Source organism: Marmota flaviventris, chromosome 2, assembly GCF_047511675.1.
Source record: "Marmota flaviventris isolate mMarFla1 chromosome 2, mMarFla1.hap1, whole genome shotgun sequence".
Classification (NCBI taxonomy): Eukaryota; Metazoa; Chordata; class Mammalia; order Rodentia; family Sciuridae; genus Marmota; species Marmota flaviventris.
This window is the reverse complement of record NC_092499.1, coordinates 11,484,608-11,494,169: the sequence shown is the minus strand read 5'-3', so window position 1 is coordinate 11,494,169 and position 9,562 is coordinate 11,484,608.

The following is a 9,562-nucleotide window of genomic DNA, read 5'->3' as shown; positions in this document are numbered from 1 at the left end:
GGTTTCATTCTTCTACACATGGAGTACAGTTTTCCTAGTATTAAAAAGGTTTTCCTTTCTCCTGTGTGTTTTGAGCGCCTGAAGGATCAGATGACTGTAGATGTATGGGTTTGTCTCTGGGCCCTCTCTATCCCATTGGTATTCATATATGACAACACCATACTGTTTTGTTACTATGGCTTTGTGGATAATCTGGAATTGATTACCGTGGTGCTGCCAGGATTGCTCTTTTTGCTTAGCATCGCTCTGGCTATTCTGAGTCTTATTCTTCCATATAAATTTTAGGACTATTTTTTCCAGTTCTGTGAAGAATGTCATTGGTATTTTAATGAGGATTGAATTAATTTTGGATTGCTTTTGGTAATATGACCATTTTAATGCTATTAATTCTGCCTATCCATGAACTTGGGAGGTCTTTTGTCGGGAGATGCCCTGTATGAACGTGCCTTTAAGGGCTGATGCATTTAGCATGACACTTAAGCCTTTCCACAAACCACAGAGCAGAGGGCTCATTCGCATTATTTATTGTGTTGTCTTCTAGAGCATTTTAACTTACTTCCAATCCTTCCATCAGCACTTGTCTGACTATGAAGGATCTTGGAAGTAATTCAAGTCAAATATTAAGTTTAAAACATAGCCATAAAGGCTATAATTGCAGAAGCAAGAAATATATTTAAGGTAGTCACTTCAAGGATCATGAGACCAGGAGCTTGCCTGGGTCTGGTTACTTGGCATGCACCTGTTTCAAAGCCTGAACATTAACTTCAGCATGTCATAGCTCTGAAATACTAGCTGGCAATAACTAGTGATACAAAAAGATAATTTGTATTCTTACAGGCTATAGGTATTCATCATCCTGTCTCTTAATTCTCACTTTTAAGGAGTCTATTAAGTCTGTCAGTAATGTAAATATTCTGAAGGTAGAAGTCAAACATCAAAACATCCCTTTGGGTGCCATATCACTAAGAGTTAAGGTATTACCAATAAACCTCCAGGTGTAATGGTATCCTTGCGTGATTACCTTTGTCAATTCTGGGAGACCAGTCTAAAATATACCCATTATTTCCAGACAACTTATGTTGCACTGGTAAGACATTTGCACAATCAATCCACTTAGGACAGGTGCCAATTTCTATTGTAGAATGATTAAGGCAATAATACGTTGGTGGATATTTTAATAAATAACTGGCCCATATAGGAAAAATCTGTTTTAATTATCTTTCTGACAATTGTTCAGATAGGTAAATATAGTCTTAATCTCTAAGGACCAGCATGATTGGCCGGTTTAGGTTTCTCATATACTGTCTTTTTCTCAAAAGATACTCCCAGACAGCCTATTTACCATAGGGTCAAGATACAGCTGACCATTATAGTCAGTACAATTAATCTAGTTTCATTGGTGGACTTCCCAGTCCACACTGAAGGCATATTAAAGATGGACCCGAGAAATGGGTCCATAGAACTTTGTTCATGATTTTTACTTACCTGACAAGCCCGTGAAGCTTCATGGCTATATGTTGGGAGATTTACCTTCCTGTGACAGGTTTTTCAGTCATTATCATGATGACAGGTTTAAACTCTCCTTTGAAATCTGATTTAATTTACTGAATTGTTCAGTAGCAGTAAGACTCTCAGTATCATAGTTAAGAAATTTTTAAAAATATTTATAAGATCTAGTGTGTGCCTATGGGGTTCTGTCCCCCCCCCCCGCCCTTTTCTTTATTTAATAAAATAGAGGAAAGGCCTGGCATCAGCCATAGTATCATCAGTTTAAGTTATAGATAATAGTACAAGCATTTAAATAATAAGAAAAGGTTTATTATCTCTAACTGGTCATGAGACTTGACAAAAGTCATTTAAAGGGATCATGGTAAATAAAAATTTAGCCTTTACTAAATGTATGACTTGATTTTGACTTTAATAGAATTACCAAAAATGAAGAATACAATAAGTTGTATATAAAATTTATATTTTGAAATTAGCTTAACTTAAACAATTATTTTAATTTGGAATGAAGCAAGAGACAGTGGGAATGGTGTCCCTTACTAGGGGCATGAGAAATAGATAGACATCTATCTAAAATAGGAAGCACATATGCTAAATAAGCCTAGAGAAGATATTTTGCTTTTTACCACTAATAAAAATGAAATAGAGAAATGAATAGTCTTTCATCTATGAATCTATGAAAAACTATCATTATTGTTATCAAACTTAGTGTAGGGGGAGTTAGTATTTTAAAAACAAGTAACAGTATTGTTTAAGACAATGATATAATTTAGAATTTAAATGATACTGAACTAGTAATGATACCTTGAGGGATTATAGTCAAAACAATCTTTATGTATAATGAAATAGTTATATGAGCATCCTTAATACTTTATTTAATGTAGTAAAATTAGCTATAATCACTATATATAATTTATGATTTTATTAATTTCAAAAATATCATCTTGTATGTAGGGCATTACCTCATATATTAAAGTTGAGAAAAGGTCTACCATCTTAAATTTCTTATTAAAATTAGCTATTGGCTGTTGAGCTGGCTATTTATGGCTGTCTGTCTAATATTTTGGGGATAATTATTTCTAGAATCATTTTTTTAGTGATAAACTGTTGACAGGGGCTCAAAGTGAAGCCCTGTTTTAATGTTAGAGGTCTCTAAAATCTGTTTATAACTTAGAAGAGGAGTAAAATTTTTTAACTAGGTAGTTTACTTTTCTTGGGCTAAGATTAGCATTTTAATTTTTCTCTGTACGCTTGACTTTCTTTTTCTTTGGGCTCCATTTAACTATGGTGTAACATCTAAACTTGGCTAGAACTATATTAACCTGTGTAAATCTCTTGGAATGACTGGAGTTAACTGGATGATAAACTCATCTTTTCAAAATGTGTGGTTTCCTATAAATTTAGGGTGCTATATTGTCTTTTTGAATCTCTCTATGAAAATAGTAGGATCTTTCTAAAGGCTTACTAAAATTATTTTTTAGGCATTCTGTTTACCTGTAGGATTCTATGTGTCCTAGGGAATTGTTTGTGTCCCTGACAAACCATTAGGTCCATTCCTATTTGTGTTATGGGGATGTGGCCAAGATAGATTTCCTTTAAAAATTGTTTTTAAGATGGCCCTCTATTTTAAAGTTTAGCTAAATAGTAGCATAATATCTCTCTAGATAAGGTTAGACATCTGGCACAATTTTTTTTTATTGGTTGTGCAAAACATTACAAAGCTCTTGACATATCATATTTCATACTTTAGATTCAAGTGGGTTATGAACTCCCATTTTTACCCCAAATACAGATTGCAGAATCACATCAGTTACACATCCACATTTTTACATAATGCCATATTAGTAACTGTTGTATTCTGCTACCTTTCCTATCCTCTACTATCCCCCCTCCCCTCCCCTCCCATCTTCTCTCTCTATCCCATCTGCTGTAATTTAATTCTCTCCCTTGTTTTTTTCCCCTTTCCCTCACAACCTCTTATATGTAATTTTGTATAACAATGAGGGTCTCCTTCCATTTCCATGCAATTTCCCTTTTCTCTCCCTTTCCCTCCCACCTCATGTCTCTGTTTAATGTTAATCTTTTCCTCTTCCTCCCTGCTCTGTTCTTAGTTGCTCTCATTATATCAAAGAAGACATTTGGTATTTGTTTTTTAGGGATTGGCTAGCTTCACTGAGCATAATCTGCTCTAATGCCATCCATTTCCCCGCAAATTCCAAGATTTTGTCATTTTTTAGTGCTGGGTAATACCCCATTGTGTATAAATGCCACTTTTTTTTAAATCCATTCATCTATTGAAGGGCATCTGGGTTGGTTCCACAGTCTAGCTATTGTGAATTGTGCTGCTATGAACATGGATGTGGCAGTATCCCTGTAGTACGCTCTTTTAAGGTCCTCAGGGAATAGTCCGAGAAGGGCAATAGCTGGATCAAATGGTGGTTCCATTCCCAGCTTTCCCAGGAATCTCCATACTGCTTTCCAAATTGGCCGCACCAATTTGCAGTCCCACCAGCAATGTACAAGAGTACCCTTTTCCCCACATCCTCACCAGCACTTGTTGTTGTTTGACTTCATAATGGCTGCCAATCTTACTGGAGTGAGACGATATCTTAGGGTGGTTTTGATTTGCATTTCTCTGACTGCTAGAGATGGTGAGCATTTTTTCATGTACTTGTTGATTGATTGTATGTCCTCCTCTGAGAAGCGTCTGTTCAGGTCTTTGGCCCATTTGTTGATTGGGTTATTTGTTATCTTATTGTTTAATTTTTTGAGTTCTTTGTATACTCTGGATATTAGGGCTCTATCTGAAGTGTGAGGAGTAAAAATTTGTTCCCAGGATGTAGGCTCCCTATTTACCTCTCTTATGGTTTCTCTTGCTGAGAAAAAAACTTTTTAGTTTGAGTAAGTCCCATTTGTTGATTCTAGTTATTAACTCTTGTGCTATGGGCATCCTATTAAGGAATTTGGAGCCCTACCCCACAATATGTAGATCGGAGCCAACTTTTTCTTCTATCAGGTGCAGAGTCTCTGATTTGATATCAAGCTCTTTGATCCATTTTGAGTTAACTTTTGTGCGTGGCGAGAGAAAGGGATTCAGTTTCATTTTGTTGCATATGGATTTCCAGTTTTCCCAGCACCATTTGTTGAAGATGCTATCCTTCCTCCATTGCATGCTTTTATCCCCTTTATCAAATATAAGAAAGTTGTAGTTTTGTGGATTGGTCTCTGTGTCCTCTATTCTGTACCATTGGTCCACCTGCCTGTTTTGGTACCAGTACCATGCTGTTTTTGTTACTATTGCTCTGTAGTATAGTTTGAAATCTGGTATCGCTATACCGCCTGATTCACACTTCCTGCTTAGAATTGCTTTTGCTATTCTGGGTCTTTTGTTTTTTCATATGAATTTTATGATTGCTTTATCTATTTCTACAAGAAATGCCATTGGGATTTTGATTGGCATTGCATTAAACCTATAGAGAACTTTGGGTAATATCGCCATTTTGATGATGTTAGTTCTTCCTATCCATGAACAGGGTATATTTTTCCATCTTCTAAGGTCTTCTTCTATTTATCTCTTTAGGGTTCTGTAGTTTTCATTGTATAAATCTTTCACCTCTTTTGTTAGGTTGATTCCCAAGTATTTTATTTTTTTGAGGATATTGTGAATGGGGTGGTTGTCCTCTTTTCCATTTCAGAAGATTTGTCACTGATATACAGAAATGCCTTTGATTTATGCGTGTTGATTTTATATCCTGCCACTTTGCTGAATTCATTTATTAGTTCTAGTAGTTTTTTTGTAGACCCTTTTGGGTCTGTTAGATACAGTATCATATCATCCGCAAATAGTGATAATTTAAGTTCTTCTTTTCCTATTTTTATGCCTTTAATTTCTTTTGTCTGTCTAATTGCTCTGGCTAGTATTTTGAGAACTAAATTGAATAGAAGTGGTGAGAGAGGGCATCCCTGTCTTGTTCCAGATTTTAGAGGGAATGCCTTCAGTTTTTCTCCATTCAGAATGATGCTAGCCTGAGGCTTAGCATAGATAGCTTTTACAATGTTGAGGTAAGTTCCTGTTATCCCTAGTTTTTCTAGTGTTTTGAACAATAAAGGGATGCTGTACTTTGTTGAATGCTTTTTCTGCATCTATCGAGATGATCATATGGTTCTTATCATTATGTCTATTGATGTGGTGAATAACATTTATTGATTTCCGTATATTGAACCAGCCTTGCATCCCAGGGATGAATCCTACTTGATCATAAGTGCACAATTTTTTTGATATGCTTTTGTATTCGATTCGCCAGGATTTTATTGAGGATTTTTGCGTCTAAGTTCATTAGAGATATTGGTCTGTAGTTTTCTTTCTTTGAAGTGTCTTTGTCTGGTTTCAGGATCAGGGTGATGTTGGCCTCATAGAATGAATTTAGAAGAGCTCCTTCTTTTTCTATTTCTTGAAATAACTTGAAAAGTATTGGTATTAATTCTTTGAAGGTTTTGTAAAAATCCGCTGTATATCCATCCGGTCCAGGGCTTTTCTTGGTTGGTAGTCTTTTGATGACTTCTTCTACTTCCTCCTTTGTTATTGGTCTGTTTAAATTGTGTGTATCTTCCTGACTCAATCTGGGCAAATCATATGACTTAAGAAATTTATCGATATCTTCACTGTCTTCTATTTTATTGGAATATAGGGTTTCAAAATAATTTCTAATTATCTTCTGTATTTCTGTAGTGTCTGTTGTGATATTGCCTTTTTCATCCCGTATATTAGTAATTTGAGTTCTCTTTCTTCTTCTCTTCATTAGCATGGCTAAGGGTCTGTCGATCTTATTTATTTTTTTCGAAGAACCAGCTTTTAGTTGTATCAATTTTTTCAGTGTTTTTTTTTTTGTTTCAATTTCTTTGATTTCCACTCTGATTCTAATTATTCCTTGCCTTCTACTACCTTTGCTGTTGTTTTGCTCTTCCTTTTTTAGGGTTTTGAGATGAAGTGTGAGTTCATTTATTTGTTGTTGTTGTTTTTTTCTTTTTTTGAGGAATGAACTCCAGGCAATGAATTTCCCTCTTAAAACTGCTTTCATTGTATCCCATAGATTCCAATATGTTGTATCTGTATTTTCATTTATCTGTAAGAATTTTTTGATTTCCTCCTTTATGTCTTCTGTAACCCATTGATCATTCAGTATCATATTGTTCATTTTCCATGTGATGCAGGGTTTTTCCTTCCTTCTTTTATCATTGATTTCCAGTTTCATTCCATTATGATCAGATAAGATGCATGGTATTATCTCAACACCTTTATATTTACTAAGAGTTGCCCTATGTTATAATATATGGTCTATCTTTGAGAAGGATCCATGTGCCGCTGAGAAGAACGTGTATCCACTTGATGATGGTTGATATATTCTATATATGTTGGTTAAGTCTAGGTTTTTGATTGTGTTATTGAGTTCTATAGTTTCTTTATTCAGCTTTTGTCTGGATGATCTGTCCAATGGAGAGAGCGGTGTGTTGAAGTCACCCATAATTATTGTGTTGTGATCTATTTGACTCTTGAACTTGAGGAGAGTTTGTTTTATGAACATTGCAGCGCCATTGTTTGGTGCATACATATTGATAATTGTTATGTCTTGTTGGTGTATGGTTCCTTTTAACAGTATATAGTGTCGTTCTTTATCCCTTTTGATTAGCTTAGGTTTGAACTTGATTTTATTCGATATGAGTATGGCCACTCCTGCTTGCTTCCGAGGACCATGTGAGTGGTATGATTTTTCCCAACCTTTCACCTTCAGCCTGTGTATGTCTTTTCCTATCATATGAGTCTCCTGAAGGCAGCATATTGTTGGATTTGTTTTTTTAATCCAGGTTACTAGCCTATGTCTCTTGATTGGTGAATTTAAGCCATTAACGTTTAAGGTTACTATTGATATATGGTTTGTACTTCCAGTCATGCTTACTTATTTATTTATTTTAATATGGCTAGTTTTTCCTTTTTGGTTATTTTTTTCTTCCCTTTACTGAGATACCTCCCACTGTTAGTTTGGGGTGCTGTTTTTCAATTCCTCTTCTTGTAGTGTTTTGCTCAAAATGCCTTGCAGTGCTGATTTTCTGGCTGAGAATTCTTTTAACTTTTGTTTATCATGAAATATTTTAATTTCATTGTCAAGTCTGAAGCTTAATTTTGCTGGATACAGTATTCTTGGTTGGAATCCATTATTTTTCAGCATTTGAAATACGTTGTTCCAGGATCTTCTCACTTTCAATGTCTGTGATGAAAAATCAGCCATTAACCTAATTGGTTTACCCCTGAATGTAATCTGCCTCCTTTCTCTCATAGCTTTTAATATTCTCTCCTTGTTCTGTATGTTGGATATCTTCATAATTATGTGTCTTGGAGTTGGTCTATTATGGTTTTGTATGTTTGGGGTCCTGTAGGCTTCCAGGATTTGGCAATCCATTCCATCTTTGATATCTGGAAGTTTTCTGAGATTATTTCATTCAATAAATTGTTCATTCCTTTGGTTTGTACCTCTATACCTTCTTCTATCCCAATGACTCTCAAGTTTATTTTTTTTATGACATCCCATATCTCTTGGATGGATTGCTCATGATTTCTTAGCATCCTTTCTGTGTTGACTATATTCTTTTCAAGTTGATAAACTTTGTCTTCATTATCTGATGTTCTGACTTCTATTAGATCTAGTCTATTTGTAATATTCTTGTTTGAGTTTTTAATTTCGTTTATGGTTTCCTGCATTTCTAGGATTACTGTTTGATTTTTTTAAAAAAAATCTCTATCTCCTGGTAGAGCTCATTCTTTGCCATTTGAATTTGCTTATGTAATTCATTTTCAAAGTATTCTTTCATTGTTTGGACTTGCTGTCTAATGTCTTCTCTAAGATTCTGTTCCATCTGAGTTAGGTATGCCTTGAGTTCTTTCTCTGTCCATTTTTCTGATGCCTCTAGGTTCTCCTGTGAATTTAAGTTGTCCTGCATTGTTTGTAATCCTTTTTTCCCTTGTTTTTTCATGGTGCTCACGTTACTTTCCAACTCTCTTTGACTGCTGTGTTTCTGTTTTCTCCTTTAAATTTGTTTTGGTTTTTATAGTTCCAATATCTCTCCTTTGTGTTGGGAGACAATGTTTAGAGATGTTGGATTTAATTGTGATTTAAGGTAAATTCATTAGTTTCATTAAAGGCCTACAGATTTTGATGGCATATAGAGAACTGAGGTTTGAACTTAGGATTTTATGTTGAGGTCGGGCGATTTGATGGTATGGAGGTTAGTATATCTTAGCTTCTTTGGGGGGTTGCTCAAATGCAGGCGGATATTAACAAGAGAATAGACAGGAGTACTTGGGGGTAGTTAAGGGCTTAGGCGGACTATAGACCGATTTGTAGTATTCATCTATTTGCATTTAGTAAGTTATACGTAATCTGGGTGGTCATGCTTAAGAGGAAAGATGGGGAAAAGGTAAGGAAGCAAACCAAGAAAGAGAGAGGGAGAGAAGAAAGAAAGAGAAAAGAATAGAAAAGAAAAAGAAATGATAAAAAATAATAAAATGCAGTAAAATAAAAATTACAATTAAAAAAAATTAAAATTAAAAAATTAAAAAAAATAAAAAAAGAAAGAAAGAAAAAGGCACTGTTAGGCTTCTATTTTCTTCGCTTCCAGTAGGTGGTGCTGTGCCTTCCGGGCCAAGATTTTGCCCTCTGGCTGTAGGAAACAATCCGTGTGAGGCCGCTCCCTCCTCCCCCACCTGGTGTCTCTCCAATCCTGTTCATTTAGGTTTATTCCTGGTCTCCAGTCTCCTCGCTTCTCCTGCTAGCCAGGCCTTCCCCAGTGTGATACCTCTAGGCAGTTCAAGCTACACTCTGGGCCTGCAGTTTCCTGGATGTGGAGCGCGGCTATTGGGAACTGGCCCCTATTGTTTTGATTCCCTCTGCTAGCCCCTCCTCCGAGAGCTGGTGAGACAGGTTTGGTTTTCCCCGCTGGTGGGAAGGGGGAGTTGGAGGTGAGGTCGGGTGCTTTTACCTTTCCCCACGCCTCTATTCACGCT